The following is a 16,515-nucleotide window of genomic DNA, read 5'->3' on the forward strand; positions in this document are numbered from 1 at the left end:
CTGGATGAAATTGGTATGCCGACCTGAAAATCTATTTTCTGTTTACTAAAGAGCCGGAGATCCCTGATACTGAACAAACACTCTTAATTACTGATCCCAATATAAACACAATTCAACTCTTACTTTAACGATAAACAAACACCACTTTTGAGGAATCTGTGGTTTGGGGATAAGTCATAAAACCACTATAACAAGTAATATTCTATGAATAACAAAAGCAAAAACCCATAAAAAAGGGATGAAGTACAGTAGCTTTTATTAAGCCTTCCAGCGCTCACAGCCAGAGGGCCGGCTGTGATCACAGCAGCATCACTTAGAGACAACCCACAGTCTCTTAAAAGAATACTGTGGAATACATCCAGGCCAGTCTCAAATCTCTCTCCGTCAGCGGATATGACGAGACAATGAGCTAAATAAGGTGATCTAGCTTTGAAAGCCTCTTATCAAGTTGCATGGCAGGCTCTCTAAAAGCTAATAAGTAGTGGGGGGTCCCTGTTCGTCTCTCTCTCTCTCTCTCTCTCTCTCACTCTCAGGTAAGGGGTCCTTGGTCTTCAAAAACGTTAAAGACCCCCATTTTACACCACACCTCTTCACTAAAAAATAGCCGATCTACTAGCTCACAACGTGTTGCAACGCAACACGTTGTGTGCTTGTAGATCGGCTATTTTTAGCCAGAATAGGGATGCTAGGGTTCAAGTGGTTAACTCCAATGAATCTTTAATCTGGATTGAACTGCTCTGAACAGAAAGGCGGCTTGTTGCTCGCTGCCTGATATCTGTGTGCTCTGGTGGAGTGTACCGGCTCCTCTTTCACCCATTCTGATATTCACTTCCTGTCCGGTGAGCTAAGCCAAATCATAATTAATGCATTGGCGTCAATTGTAAAATAAACTCAGATTTAAAATCACTTTACTTGTTTCTAGGGCTCCAAATATCGATTATTGATTCTTAGTGATTAGTCTATCAATTACTTTTTAGATTCATAAACAAAATAGAGAAGCAATTCTTTTGTATATATATTATATATGGACATGGAGCTTTCATAATCGACTAAATTGATTAGTCTGATCGAACTACTCAAGCCCTTTGTCGACATCAGTGAGAGCGAAATAATTGCCAATCTACCGGCTAAAAAACGTGTCGCATCGCACAAGCTTATCCAAAGATTGACAAGACGACCCCATGCGAGCTGACGAGAACGTGTATCAGGCACACAACACAGTGTGTCTGACGCGGGATACACTGTAAGGCCCGCCCCTAGACAGGTGTGCGTGACAGTGTGCGTGACAGTGTGCGTGACAGTGCGTGTTTAGGGAGTCCCAGGGCTGGTGAGTGTGGACTCCTACTCAGACTTTAATGAGGGAAATACTGATCCCAGCTGACTGATCCAGTGGAAATATACAGGTCTGCCGGCTGACACTGGAACTCCTTGACTGTAGGAACATGGGATTGACCATGGTCCCCGATTTTGGGGAAAAGGCGGCTCCAGTACCGTGCAGTTCGGCAGTGTGCGGAGCGTATTCCTTCTTTTTATTATTGATGTATATTTGAAATAATGAAAGTTCATTTCCATGCAAGGGATTCAAAGAGTTTACATCAGTGTCAGTGGGTTCTGAACACTCCTAAGACTAGTAATTTATAGTTAAGGCAGTTCAGTCTATAAACGTTAGGCCATATTCCTGGAGCATGATGAACACGAGAGTGTTGCATAGTATAACGGCAAAAAAACACATAAAAGAAAACGTGATGGCCATTGTTTTGTGTTAACAGAAACGGCTACTTTTACCGGTGAGAATACTGCATCAATTATACAGGTTTCATTGTGTTAAAGCACAGGGAAGGGACTCAATCACCATCTGCTAGTCGATCTTGCAGACAGTTTTGTGAAAAGGGCTGGAGATAAACCAGATAGAGAACTGCCATCCTCTCCTCCTGCCAAGTGGCCTTTGTCTGCTTTGTTTCCTCGAGGTAAAACATTGCCCCGGCATATTTCTGCTGACGTATAGGTCGTAGTTTGGTATAGCACATTGTGACAGCCAGACAGGTAGACTCGATTCAACTCGAACAGCGTGACGCGCTATTTCACGTCGCCGTCAACTTTTTCACGTCGCAGTGTGACACATAACGATCGCATAAGGCGGCCAAAATCGTGCAGTGTTCAAGCATCCTATGAAAAGCTGGAACATATATTATGAATTTTGTTTTAGCACAAGCTCCTATTATTTGCAGCTTTCAAGAAAGGGAAGAAGAATAGAGATAGAAAACAAAATAAAACAAGAAAAACAGGTCAGATGTCAACTATTCCTGATATGAGCACCATATTCCAGTTCCACAATATCGATATCGAGGTATTTAGTCAAAAGTATCATCAAACACGATGAGAGGTTCCACTCAGAAAGAAGTTGGTTGAGTTGCTCTTATGAGAGGTTTCTCTGAGAGTAGGGGTGCAATACTTATCAATAATCAATTATAAAAGATAATCAATATTACATCTAATAAAATGATCAATTCATTTCAATCCCTATTTCATTATAGCCGAAAGGTTAAAAAATAAATTCAAAAACTATTAGCTATTTTCACTATTTTTGCAGGACAAAGTGTAAAACAGGACTCAAGTGGCAATTCTCGATTATTCGATTCAATCAAAAAGTAATTGATCAAATAATCACTAAGAAAATAATCGATAGTTGCAGGCGGCCCCAATTTTGTCCATATGGCCCAGCACTAACCCTGGGCCTAGGGTCGAGAAAACAGGAGAGAGGTTTCACTCAGAGACATGTGCTGAGGTTGTGTTGCCTTTCTCAGTGAAAACACAATGAGAGCCTCCACTCAGAAGAGAGACCTGTTGTGGTTGTGTTGCTCTCTCATGTGCCCGGCAGGAGGTCTGCTGAACAGGGTATGCTAGAGCTAGACGTTCCCCGTACCAAATAAAAAACGAAAGGTGCCAGAGCTTTTCAGGCTGCATTTCCGAAACTTTGGCATGCCCCTCCACAGGTTTTGAGAGCTGCAGCCTCAATAGATATTTTTAAGAATAACCTTAATGCTACCGTCTAATCAAGGTCCTTGATTTTATCCTCCATGTACGTTTGTGTTTTGTCTGCCGTCTTGGCTTTGAGATGAATTGTATCAGTCTATTTTACTGTTGTTTCTATTTCACTTTCTCCCTTTTCTCCCTATTGGCTAAAGGCCAGCCAAGGTTGCCAAAACCAAGCACCCAGAACCGCGGTGGAACAGCAGAAGCTGCCGCCGCCTGGTGGTAGCTGATTTTGCATCAGACACAGATGCACTTGTTTTCTCCATATTGGTAGCCAAGCTGTAAATGACATTTCGTGTCAGTCTTGTTTTTCAATGCCTCGTGTTTGATGTTTTGTTTTTAATCTCACTGTATGTAAAGCACTTTATGAGATATCTTTGTCAGAAGTGCTATATACATAACATTTACTTACTTACTTGCTCAGGGCCTGGTGAGAGGTTTCATGTGTGTGCGTGTGTGTGTGTGTGTGTGTGTGTGTGTGTTGCTCTCTCAGGACCTGAGCCAGAGATGTGTCCTTCCTGGAGGCTTAAGAGCTGGCCTACTCTGCTTATTAACGTCCCCAGGCATTGTGCACAGCCAGGGGGCCAGGTGACCAGCAGCTCAGCAAAATGGGACTAATGTAATCCCTGCCTGTGTTTGTCTACAACGTGGGCTGTGTGTACACTAGAGTGCGCACGTATGTGTATGTTTGATTCTCCCTGCACGATGGAAAATAAAAAGTCGACCATGTACTGTAGGCTCTGTGTGTGTGTGTGTGTGTGTGTGTGTGTGTGTGTGTGTGTGTGTGTGTGTGTGTGTGTGTGTGTGTGTGTGTGTGTGTGTGTGCGTGCGTGCGTGCGTGCGTGCGTGCGTGCGTGCGTGCGTGCGTGCGTGCGTGCGTGCGTGCGTGCGTGGGGTATTTTTAACCGGGGCCCTATTTTTAGATAATTCAGACCACAAAGGCTGGGTGTAAAGATTATTCTAATTGGTTAATTTGTTTGCCTCCGGACGTTTTGCGTCCGTCTGTAGAGGCAAGTTTGTAGTTCACATTATGCAATTTTTTTGTTTGTTTGTTTTGCCAAATACAGGCTTACATCTGTCTGGGTAAAAAAAAAAAAAAAAAAAAAACGGCATACAGTAGTTTGAATTACCGGCTTGCCCCTCCAGAAATGAAAGGCCCGGAGGCGACTGAATGTATCAATTATATATTATTTACACCCACCTTTTGTTTGTGTTCCAAAAGATCTAAAAATAGGGTAGAGGTTTTAAAAAAAGAAAAGAAAAAGAAATCCCCTTAATATGCATCCTCAAGCGTTGTATGTATGTATGTATGTTTTAGCAGCATCATGAACAATGATCCAGAGCACATGTCCTGAGGACTAGAGCTAGTTTTCTATTGTACCAGGCAGATACGGGACACACATTTGCTTTTCTCTGGTTTCCCAGGACAAAATCGCTCTGTAAAAACCACATGGTAAGAGTAATACACCTCTCTTAGAACTAGCTCTTTGCCACAGCAGTTCTGAGGCCGACATGAGTCCATTATCATTCATGTTTCTACTGCAGTGGACCTGGAATCAGGCCACACACAGTGACATCAGAAAACGTACAATGGATAGTTAACCACTTCAAATAACGTAAACTGTTTACGTGTTTCTCTATACGTTTCTCTATACGCTGTCGGGCTGAAACCTCGTATCTCCATATTGAAACTTTTTTAGTTTTTTCGTAAATTAATGCCCTATGTGATCATACTAAAGCGTCACAAAAGCATCAAAAGTAGCAGATCCACATGCTCGAAACGCGGCGCGACGCGTTTTGAGCATGTGGATCTGCTACTTTTGCTGTTTTTCAATTTGAATCCTGAAAAGTACATTTTGGACATATGAAGTTTACGTATGAGGTCGACAGTCGACGCAACACCGCCCGACGTGCATACCGATAGTGGCGATCAGTATTGATCTAATCCGAACTGTAAATAAAGACGATTGCAGATACAATAAGTCCATATTACGTAGGGTTAGAACACAACTTACATTACGCACGTTTTCCCCCGAATATTTCCGATATTTTTTTTAAAGTTTGCCTATAATAACATGCCCAAAATAAGGATGCCAGGTTGCAATTTGTTAACCATTGAAAAGTGTATCTCATAACTCCATTAGATCCATTGGAAGAGGTTTTGCTTTCTTTCTTTGTTTTGTTTCCCCTCTTTTCATGAAACTTAACGGTCTGGGGTTCCGACCCGACAGAGACAGTATGTTTTGCCTGCATTATTGATGACTGTACAGTATACACATATACCGAGTCTGTCAGGAGAGCACAATGCAGAAATGGGATACAGGCACATCGCTGGATGTTTTCAGCGGGAGTGACACTTTGACAGTTACTGTCATTCAGTTACTGACTTGGAGAAGCAGCGTTTGGTTTTTTTTTCTGCACCACCAACACATACTGTATCTGGAACTCCCAGAAAAAATGGGAGGGCCTGCAGCGGACGGACCACGTCATCCCGCTCATGTCACTATGACTCAGCCATAGCCATAATAAGACATTTCCAATGCAGCTACGCCCAAATATGGAGTGTGTTGTCTAACCCAGCGTGATCTAATATGAGAGTTACGACACTCCGAACCTCAAGTATAATATTCAAATGCCCTTTCATAATAATGTGTTTATTTTTGTGTGACTTCATTTGGCTGTGATGTCTAATGCTTAATGTTTTGTGTAAAGCACTTTGAATTGCCTTGTGTTCAAATGTGATATACAAATAACCTTGTCTTGAATGAACATTTGCCCCTCATGGCACAGCGAAAGAATAATAGAATAGAAAATACAAAACTCTGAAAAGGTTACAGATTGAGTATGTTTTCCAACTCATAATTTGTGTGTATTAGATGTGTATGTTGAAACTAATTGTTCCTCAAGTGAGAAAGCTCTTACGCCCTCTCTCTTGCACACACACGCACATGCACACGCACGCGTGCACACACAGAATCTTCTGGCTCCAACCTCTAGGCAGTAAGCCAAGATAGTGTTGAGATTGTTGGGACACTTTGTTACCATAATACTTCCACTTGTAGCAGACAGCAACCACTGGAACACAGAGAGTGGGCGAGCACAGTGCTATCGATACATGATGATGACGGTCCCGGTATGCAGCCGGGCCCGTCCGACCACACAGGACACACCCAGAGGAGGAATTCAGGACAGTTTTACACACTGACACAGACACAACAAACAGGCTGAAGCCCTCTGCATCAGACAGTCAAACCAAAGCTTGGCTTGACACCGTTTCCCAAACATAGGGTCGCAGAACCAGTTTTTGGGTCGCAGGTCCTGTTTTTATGGGTCGCCACTAAATATCCAGTTTTTTTGTCTTTAGGGGCAAAGAAATAAAATAAGAAAATAACCCCCCCCCCCAAAAAAAAAAAAGCCAAACATTTTCGGAAATGTCAAAAATAGCAGATCTACAAGCTCACAGCAAAAATAGCAGATCTACCAGATCTGTAGCAAAAAATAGCAGATCTACATGCTGACAAGCTTGTAGAATATGTAGAATATTGGAAATGACAACCAAATACTGTTTAAAAAAGGCCTTCCTGGCGCCAGAGGCTCTGAATCAGCATCGAGATGTGACCTTCAAAGTCAAAACCACTGGCCACAGGGCAGAGGACCAATCAAACGAATGAACAGACATGGCATGTTTGTTTTGCACTCGTATGATACACTATTATTATTATTATTACTGCAATTACTATTGCAAGACACTTGAGCCACTTGAGTATTGCAACAACATACTGTTCTCAACTCGTTGTGGGACCGGAGGGTTCTGAACCACTTGCACGCGAGCGTTCCAATTCTGGGGCTAACAATGGTGTGAAAATGGGAGATCTATAAGCATGCATGTACGATATGCCATTTATGCAATTTGAAGACAGCTCTTCTTTTTAATAGGCTCTATGCACAGCAGCCATATTGGAAATAAATTGGGCCGCGTTTTACTTCCTTCACATGTGTTACCAATCATGCTAATTAAGGTTGTGATACAAAAAGGGTGCCGATATAGAGGATATGCGTGTGACATCATCATCAAAACCGGAAGTTATGCAGGAATGCCTACTGAGTGTCAAAAAAATACTTTCTGGCCTTGACAGCCCATGCATCCAAACAGAAAAGTCATATCTGATTGCATTAAACAACATTAAACATTGTTAAACTCACTTTGCACGTTGCTTTGCCACTCGCTTTGCCACTCGATGTGCCATTCACTTTAAGCATGCGCATATCCTCTATTGTTCATGTTGGCTCACTGTAAACACTCTGCTACACCAGAGGGTCTCAAAAGGTCCAGGAACCCTCATAGTTCCTTGAGGGGATTCCAAATGGCCCCTTACGGGTATGTAACTCTGAGAGTGTACAAATGGAACCATTTGTACACTCTCAGAGTTATGGGGGCCCTTTAAATTGAAATGTTTGAGAACCACTGTGCTAAATGGAACAGAGCCTTAATCAGTATGATTGTTAACACTTGTGAAGAAAGTAAGGAAGCAGCCCAATTTCTTTCCAATATGGCTGCTTTGCATAGAGCCTATTTCCTGGAAAGTAACGGTTTTGGACCCTATTTAAATGCACGTCCGTGACACAGAGCCCTTAAGGACACGTGGATGTCCGAAGGCACGGCCGCGCTTTGTGTGGCAGTCAGAGCGCCTAGCGGCCTGCTGTCACGTCGGCTCGGCCTCCGGTCTCACACAGTCAGTCTGTCAGCCTGGCACAGTGGACACACACAACCCAGCCAAGGTCACGACTCTGCAGGAGGACCGCAACGTTCTCCAACATGGGACACCGAGAATGAATGGTACCAGGGACAAGAGTGCACGCACGCGCACGCACGCACGCACACGGTGGAAAAAGTACTCACATTTTTTACTTAAGTAAAAGTATCAATACTGCAATATAAAAATACTCTGTTACAAGTAAAAGTCTGGAATTCAAAATGCACTTGAGTAAAAGTACGAAAGTATTGGCGTCAAAATGTACTTAAAGTACCGAAGGTAATTAAGTGCTCATTGTGCAGAATGTCCCGTTTCACAAGTTTTCAAATGTATATAATATTTTGAAAATAGCAGATCTACAAGCTGCGACGCATTGTGAGCTTGTAGATCGGCTATTTTCAAATGGCCGAAATGTATATGGGGTTAAAATGGATGTTTTGTAATAATAATCTAAATCTACAAAGTACCTAAGTTTTCAAATAATTGTAGTGGAGTAAAAGTACAATATTTGCCTCTGAGATGTAGTGTAGTAGAAGTAAAAGTACTGAAAACTGGGAAAACTCCAGTAAAATAATAATACTAGTGAGTAAATGTACTTAAGTTAGACCACGCACGCACGCACGCACGCACGCACGCGCGCGCTTATGTGCCGACTAATTAATGGGAACAAATATTGACCTTGGAGCTTAAGAGAGAAAGAGAGAGAGAGTGAGTGTGTGTGTCTATGTAGGGTCACAGGCGTGCTCATGGCGAAGCGAGCGAGCGACAAGACACATGTGAGCCATCCTTCACTCCAGCGATGATGAATGCAGCCCAATATGAACGCCATCTCCCGAGTATTGAGTTAATCACATTAGAACAGTTTAAAACTGCACGCCGTGCGTATCCCAAGTGTTTACTTGTGTGTCAAACGAATGCCGATTGGCTGAACAGCGTGTTGACACAAAAACAGAACAATTTGAGCAGATCGTCTCTTGGTTTACCATTTATTTTAATTTAATTTAAGTTCATAGAGCGTAGCTGCAGATATATACGGGAACGAAGGAAGGTCGTAGGCATGTCTGTCAAGACAAAATTAACTTCACCCATAAAGACCTGGAACGCATCTGTGTCATTTTTTGATTTGAGCTAAAAAGCATTATCTTACACTTTGGCTATTCAAAAATAGCAGATCTACAAGCTCATAGCGCGGCACCGAGTGCCGCGCTATGAGCTTGTAGATCTGCTATTTTTGAAAAATCGAGAAAATGTGTGCAAATCAATATATTTATATTATTTTAAAGCAAACATTTTTAACTCAAATCTTTGCTTCTGGGGGTCCCTGGAACAACATATTTTGAGATGGGGGTCCGCGGCCAAATACATATCATTTTGGGGGTCCTTGACATGAAAAAGTTTGAGCACCACTGATATAGAAACAGGTTTTTCAGAAAACCGTTCGGATTTAGAAGACATTTGTAGAATCAGCTTCAGGTCTTAATGGGTTAAAACGAAGACGTTTGCTTGCTTTGTGGAGTTCCAACAAGGGCTAGACATTACCATAAAATTACCCCATACCACTCAGGAGGTTTTCTGAAGCCAAACCGTCAACAACGCAAAATCCCCCCTCCATTACGCTCCTAAACTAGGGGTCTATGTCAATGGAAAGGATGCATATTTGCACTTACAGTGTAATTGTTTGGCTTCAAAACTGCTGCAAAAGCTGTATGTAAATGTTTGCACTATGCAGGCTGTTTTCAAGGGGTTTTGCTGGGAAATTGTGTGTGTGGAAAAATACACCTTATATGATATACTCCTTTAACCCATTAAGACCTGAGGCCGATTCTACAAATGTCGTCAAACAGTTTTCTGAAATACTTATGTTGCTACTGTATATATATATGTGGTGCTCAAACTTTTACCCCCAAAATGATATGTATTTGACCGCGGACCCCAATCTCAAAATATTTTGTTCCAGGGACCCCCAGAAGCAAAGATTTGAGTTAAAGCTTTTCCCTTCAAAAAATATAGATATTCAAAGATGCAAGCTTGTAGATCGGCTATTTTCGGAGAATAGATTTGGTGTAGAGGGGGGGGGGGGCAAGTATAGATCCCTGGGGGGGATGAAGTATACCGTAGGGCAGGGGTTCTCAAAGTGGGGTCCGGGGACCCTCAGGGTTCATCGAAGGGGGTCCCTTACAGGTCTGTAACTTTGATAGCGTACAACAAATGGACCCTTGTTTGTGGGATCCTTGAAATCAAAAAGGTTATGGGATCCTTATGGGGGTTATGGGATCCTAAAGGTTATGGGATCCTTGAAATGAAAATGTTTGAGAGCCACTGATATACAGCGTTTAAGTGGTTAAAGGATAAAGTTAGGTGTAAACAGGCTGTGAGTGGGCCTTGCCGGTGGGGGTGTGTACTGTGTAGACTACTGAGAGGCTTGTTGCTGAGTCTACGCTTTGGGAAGCACCACAGTATGTGTGTGTGTGTGTGTGTGTGTGTGTGTGTGTGTGTGTGTGTGTGTGTGTGTGTGTGTGTGTGTGTGTGTGTGTGTGTGTGTGTGTGTGTGTGTGTGTGTGTGTACCCTGAAAAATTCCCAAAACAAGTCGGGGAGATAGGGCTGACTCAGCCCACTGGAAACAGTGGAAACTAGCTGGTAGCTAGGGCTACCGATATTTTCGAATTATCTTTGACGACATCAGTATCTGTAATTATGCAGCCCATGCTCTATTTTGGACATGTCATGGGCAAAAGCTGGCTATTCAAAAATAGCAGATCTACAACGCTATGAGCTTGTATATCTGCTATATTTGAATAGCCAACCAATGTGCTATATATATATAGCTAAAATCTAAAATGACACAGATGCTTTCCCGGTTTTAATGGGTTAATAAAAAATAAAAAATTCTATCAATTACTTTTTCAATTAATTGAATAATCAAGAAGTGTGTTTTGTTGTTGTTTTTCCCACCAGGAAATGCTGCATAAACAACTAATATCAGATGATCAAGTCAGAGAACTTGTTATTCTAGAATCTAGGTGCAACAGGAAATTGGTTGAGTTGTGGTTAGGGTTGCAAAGCATCACTTGAAATAAGGAACGGTTCCTTATTTGGAAATTGAAAGACGTGTCTCTTGAACTGATAAGGGACACACTTTGTTTGTTATTTTTTGGGAATCAATCAATGACGCACATCTTACAAGTTCAAACAGCTCATATATACATATACTGTACTATAAATAATACAGGTTGTAACCACTTAAACGGTAAACACTATAGACTATAGACACGAGTTGTCTCTGTACTTGGACTGCGTTTTTCTACCAGAGGCATATTCTTATTTAAATTACTCTCTGCATCTAATTTATCTTATTCTTTGCATATTATTTATTTTACACTCTATTTTACACTGCCAGGTCCATTTGTTGACCTGGCATCCAAGGGCTTGTTTAGTTTCAATGTAAAGATCATTTATGTTTTGATATTGTACTGTTTAGACTGATGCTAGGTTCTTTGTTTACCTATATGATCTAGATTACAGAGGCACTACACTCTGTCTATGCATTTGATATATGCATTACCTTGCTTATTGTAAGTCGCTCTGGATTAAGAGCGTCTGCTAAATGCCTAAATTGTAGGTCTGTTTTGCAAACCATACAGTATGGTATTGAACAGGCTTATGAAACTGCTATTTTCACTTTATGGGAGAAAACGGAAGACAAAAGATAAGAAATAGAGAAGTATGACAAAGTTACAGAAGTGGTACATTTTATATCACCAACTTCATGTCATGGGAAACAAAAGTCAGCGTGGGAATATTAATTACAGCAGCCCTCATATTTGTTATTCTAAAAATAATAATAATAATAATAAGTAGTGAAAGCTCATTTGCCAATCAAATAAATACAGTCAAATAAATACAAATTAAAGGGCCCCAGCATGATAATCTATAGGGCAAGACCCTTATGATCTGTTTTACAAACCAGTATTTTGTACTGCACATGGCTTATGAAACTATGAAATATTTTGACACTACTTGCTTTTTTCACGTTATGGGAGGAAACTGATTACAAAAAGATACGAGAGAGAACCTTATGTTGAAGTGTGTGGACCAGTAGGTATCCCACACTAGTAAATATACATGGTGCTAAATAGCACTAAAAGTGGTTCTTGAAAAACTGGCTTGTAACCATACTGGAAGTGTGTGTGTGTGTGTGTGTGTGTGTGTGTGTGTGTGTGTGTGTGTGTGTGTGTGTGTGTGTGTGTGTGTGTGTGTGTGTGTGTGTGTGTGTGTGTGTGTGTGTGTGTGTGTGTGTGTGTGTGTGTGTGTGTGTGTGTGCTATGCAGAAACAAGAAGATACATAGATGGCTGGTACAGTATCAATAGTGCAGCAAATGTGTTGCAAATATTCAGATGCATTGAAAAACAAATATATATTTGTGACAACAACTGTGCAGACTAGAAGCAAATGTATGACAAATGTTCACTGAAAAAAATAATAATACATACATCTTTTTATTATTATTGTATGGATGCTAGAGTTCAAGTGGTTAATATAATATGCTACAACTGTACATACATCTGGGCGTCCCTTATTTTTCTTGGGAATAAGGGAAGGGACTAACTAAATCCTAATCCCTCTTGCAAGTGTTGCCAGTCTTGAAAGTACCTGGATGTACAGGAAGTACAGGGCTACAGGACATTCCGGTAGTGTGGACGTACTAGCCAACATGTAGTAACATTGTAATTCGTTTGCAAACACGTCCAAACAGTTGTAGTCTCCTCCAGTCAGATTACCTAAGTGACGTCACTCGGGCAAAGGGCAATTGTCTCAGACGTTTCAACCGCTCGCTCTAGAGCAGTGGTTCTCAAAGTGCGGTCTGAGGACCCCCAGCGGTCTTTTAGGGGGGTTCCATGGGGTTCCCAGTAAATGAGGAACAGTGTGTAAACACTTGAGCCCTGTTTTATTTCTGAAAATATGAAAATGTGAAAATAGCTGATCTACAAGCTCACAACGCATCGCATTGTGAGCTTGTACTACTGAGACAAAGTGTCTCTTTTGCAGAAGAGCCCCGCAAAGCATGACGAGGAAGCCGATCCTGAGATTTTAAAATCGTCAGAGCCCCTTTACGAATATTACTTCCAGAGCTCACCATTTAAAAGTCACAAAGTGCATTTAAAAAGAGAAAATAGTAGTAAATGATGGCCTAAGGATGGCGCTAGAGGAGAGGCCGCAGGGCTCCAAAATCAGTATGCTGCATCTGCCTGTTAGTCTCCTAGATTATGAGATATCTTCTTGTGTGAAAGTTAACATTTTGGCCTGAGGGTAGCACTAGAGTAAAGGTCAGTGCAGGGGATTACTCATGAAATTGTTAAGAGTTTATCCTCTGGGCCCAAGAGTTCAAATTAAAACCTTTAATCCCTATCTGAGTGGATCAGATTTGGATTTTGGGTGTTAAAGATATTATTTGATTAATCAAATGTATTTTTCTTATTGACATAATGTTTGCTGAGATAATTCTACGCAAAATCCGAACCTAATCCACTCGGTGAGGGATTAAAGTTAAACTCTTGGGCCCTGTGGAGCGTGAAGGTGTACAGAAAATTCCATGGCAATGGAGCAAGTTGAGATATCTTGTTTGGTGACAATGTTACAGACAGACTGGCATGTTATGACCAGCCTTAGAGCCAGGTTGCTAGTGGTGCTAAAAACAGCGGTGACTGGGGAACACCAGGTTATCTATGAATAGGGTTGTGACTCTGACTTCAAGGATAAAATGTGGGTCCTGAGCAAAAAGAAAAAAGAAAAAAAAGTTGAATGATAAATGGCGCATTTATATAGTGCCTTTATCCAAAGTGCTATACAATGCGCGACGTTACATTCACACACACACACACACACAGCAGATAGCTGTCTGTGTCTATCAGCCTCCATGGCTGTGTGTGTGGCCTAATGGCTTGAATTTTTATTCCCTCAGAAATCATTCGCTGAAGGCTGCCGTATCTAGGGTATATCTATGCTGTTAGCTGTAGCTCGGAGACAGACAAGGAGGGACATTAATGAGCCGTCAAGTGTGGCACTGTGTGAGAATGGCAAACACACACACACACACACACACACACACACACACACACACACACACACACACACACACACACACACACACACACACACACACACACACACACACACACACACACACACACACACACACACACACACACACACACACACACACAGAGAGAGCTAAGCAACTGTAGCCATGAAAGGACTTAGTTTGTGTTAGTGTGCAGTGTAGACTCTCTCTGTCTCTCGTTATTCAGTTAAATTGAAAGGGTCTGTATTGGCAATGGCATGGGAAACATACATCGCCAAAGCAAGAGCAAGTGTCAATATATACAACAAACAGAAGATAGATGTATAGTATGTACAGTCAAGGGTATAGCCCTATTAGAATAAAGGAAATGTATAAACAGACAGAGCAGTGTAAATGTTCAAGAAATGTAAATCTCTCTCACACACACACACACACACACACACACACACACACACACACACACACACACACACACACACACACACACACACACACACACACACACACACACACACACACACACACACACACACACACACACACACACACACACACACACACACGTACACGTGCACACTGCATAAGCGGTCAGAGTGTAGGACAGGTAATACATCACTAGGACTGACACACCACACATACCTACACATGTGGGAGGGGCTGGCTGTGGCCGGCAGCGTTTCTGGGTCACTCGGAATGAAGCAAGTCCTTGGCTCAGTTTCAAACCGCTTTACGCAGAGAGGGGAAGTGCTCTGCGTTCCCTATTACAGTATGTGATATTAAACAAGAGCACGGCTGGGACCGCATGACGTACAGTAGCCTATTATTGAACCTGGTGGGGGGGCCAGGGTTCAATCCCTGGCCGAGTCATACCAAAGACTATAAATATGGTGCCCCATGCCTCCCCTGCTTGGCCCTCAGCATCAAGGGTTGTGTTGGGGTTAAGTCCCTGCGTCATTTAGGAGGCATTGTGGCTTAGTTGGCTAAAGCGCCTGCCTAGTAAACAGGAGATCCTGCGTTCGAATCCTAGCAGTGCCTTTTGGGGCAGCCGTAGCTGAATGGTAGGAGGCGCCGCCTGGGAAACCGAAGGACGGAAGGTCCCCGGACTCCCCCGGTTCTTTGTGTTGAAGTGTCCCTGAGCATGACACTTAACCCCCAAATGTTCCTGTAACCAGAAAGCTCGCCACCAAACACACTCGCACCCATTTTTTTCCGGCCTCAGCGGTTCTTCTATTCCTTTTTTTTTTCCTACATTTTTATCTTGCGATTTTGTAACCCTTATTTTTCACCCGGTGCCAATTTTCTGTTCAAAGTTCTTGTATTATTGTATTTGTTTTACTGAGGTTTAGGGGTTAGGCATAGTTTTACTGAGGTTACGTTTATGAATAATAGGTTTAGGCATAGTTTTACTAAGGTTACGTTTAAGAATACCTGGTGGCGTGTTTTGGGGTGAGCGTTCTTGTATTCACTGTTCCCCCCTAAAAAGCTCTATGCACAGCAGCCCTATTGGAAAGAAATTGGGCCTCTTCCATACTTCCCACACAGGTGTTACCAATGATACTAATGAAGGCTCTGTTTCATTCTGGTCAAACAGAGTCAGGGTGCTGATATTGTGCATGTTGACTCACTGGAAACACTCTGCTACACCAGTGGGTCTCAAAGTGTGGTCCAGGGACCCTCATGGTTCCTTGAGGGGGCTTCAAATGGCCCCTTGCGGGTGTGTAACTCTGAGAGTGTACAAATGGAACCAAATGGACCTGTAAGGGTCCATTTGGTTCAACCATATGGGGGTCCACTGTGCTACACTAAATGGGACAGAGCCTTAATTAGTATCATTGGTAAAACCTGCGAAGGAAGTAAGCCCAATTTCTTTCCAATATGGCTGCTGTGCATAGAGCCTATAATCACTCATCATAACCAACTGAGCATCCATCTGCATGGGTGAAACTGAATTTCCCCTGTGGGACTCCCCTCCCTCCCAACCCTACTACCCATAATGCACCAGGGATGACTGTGGGCTAGTTAGAACACTGGCAGGGTGGGGTCGTCTCATCTAATTAACCTCTGAATCAACCCCTAGGAGGAAGAGCACTCAGAGACCTCCGGGGAACAACACACTGTTGTGCTGAGTTGTTTTTAGAACTAGCTGCTAGCTGATGATGCACCATGGCTCTTTCACAGGAGGGGAGCAGGAGATATGATGAAAGAAGACATGTTGTGGTTTCCTATAAGGGGGTTCGAGTGGGTACCCAGCAAAATGAGGAGCAGTTAAACATTCAAAGGAGTAGTTCAGCCCAAAGATATCTTATTTTCTATCAATTACACACCCCATGAAGCCTTGAATTCATGGAGACTTTTTTGTTTTTGCCGCATTCCTAAGCCAATAAATTGATGACCAGCGGAGTCTCTGGTAGGAGACTCTTTTAGGACCAGCGGATACTCCCCTGTCATCAAATTATTGGCTTAGGAATGCAACAACAACAAAAGAATCTCCATGAATTCAAATACATATCAATTTGGGGGTCCTTGTTTGAGAACCAGTGCTGTGCAGTGTGCACAACCTTATGTCAGTCACTGCTGCTATATTTATAATTTATAATTACGACAACATTAAATAACACTCCAAAGAGTTTTTACTGAATCAATTTAT

General features: G+C 42.3%; 1 protein-coding gene across 1 annotated transcript in view; it reads right to left on the reverse strand.

Moving 5' to 3' along the window:
• Positions 1-16,515, reverse strand: part of cds1 (CDP-diacylglycerol synthase (phosphatidate cytidylyltransferase) 1) — a 40,577-nt gene that overhangs the window by 22,373 nt on the left and 1,689 nt on the right. The window lies entirely within an intron of this gene.

The sequence above is a fragment of the Gymnoscopelus microlampas genome (genome assembly GCF_963454915.1).
Source record: "Gymnoscopelus microlampas genome assembly, chromosome: 4".
NCBI classification, from domain to species: Eukaryota; Metazoa; Chordata; class Actinopteri; order Myctophiformes; family Myctophidae; genus Gymnoscopelus; species Gymnoscopelus microlampas.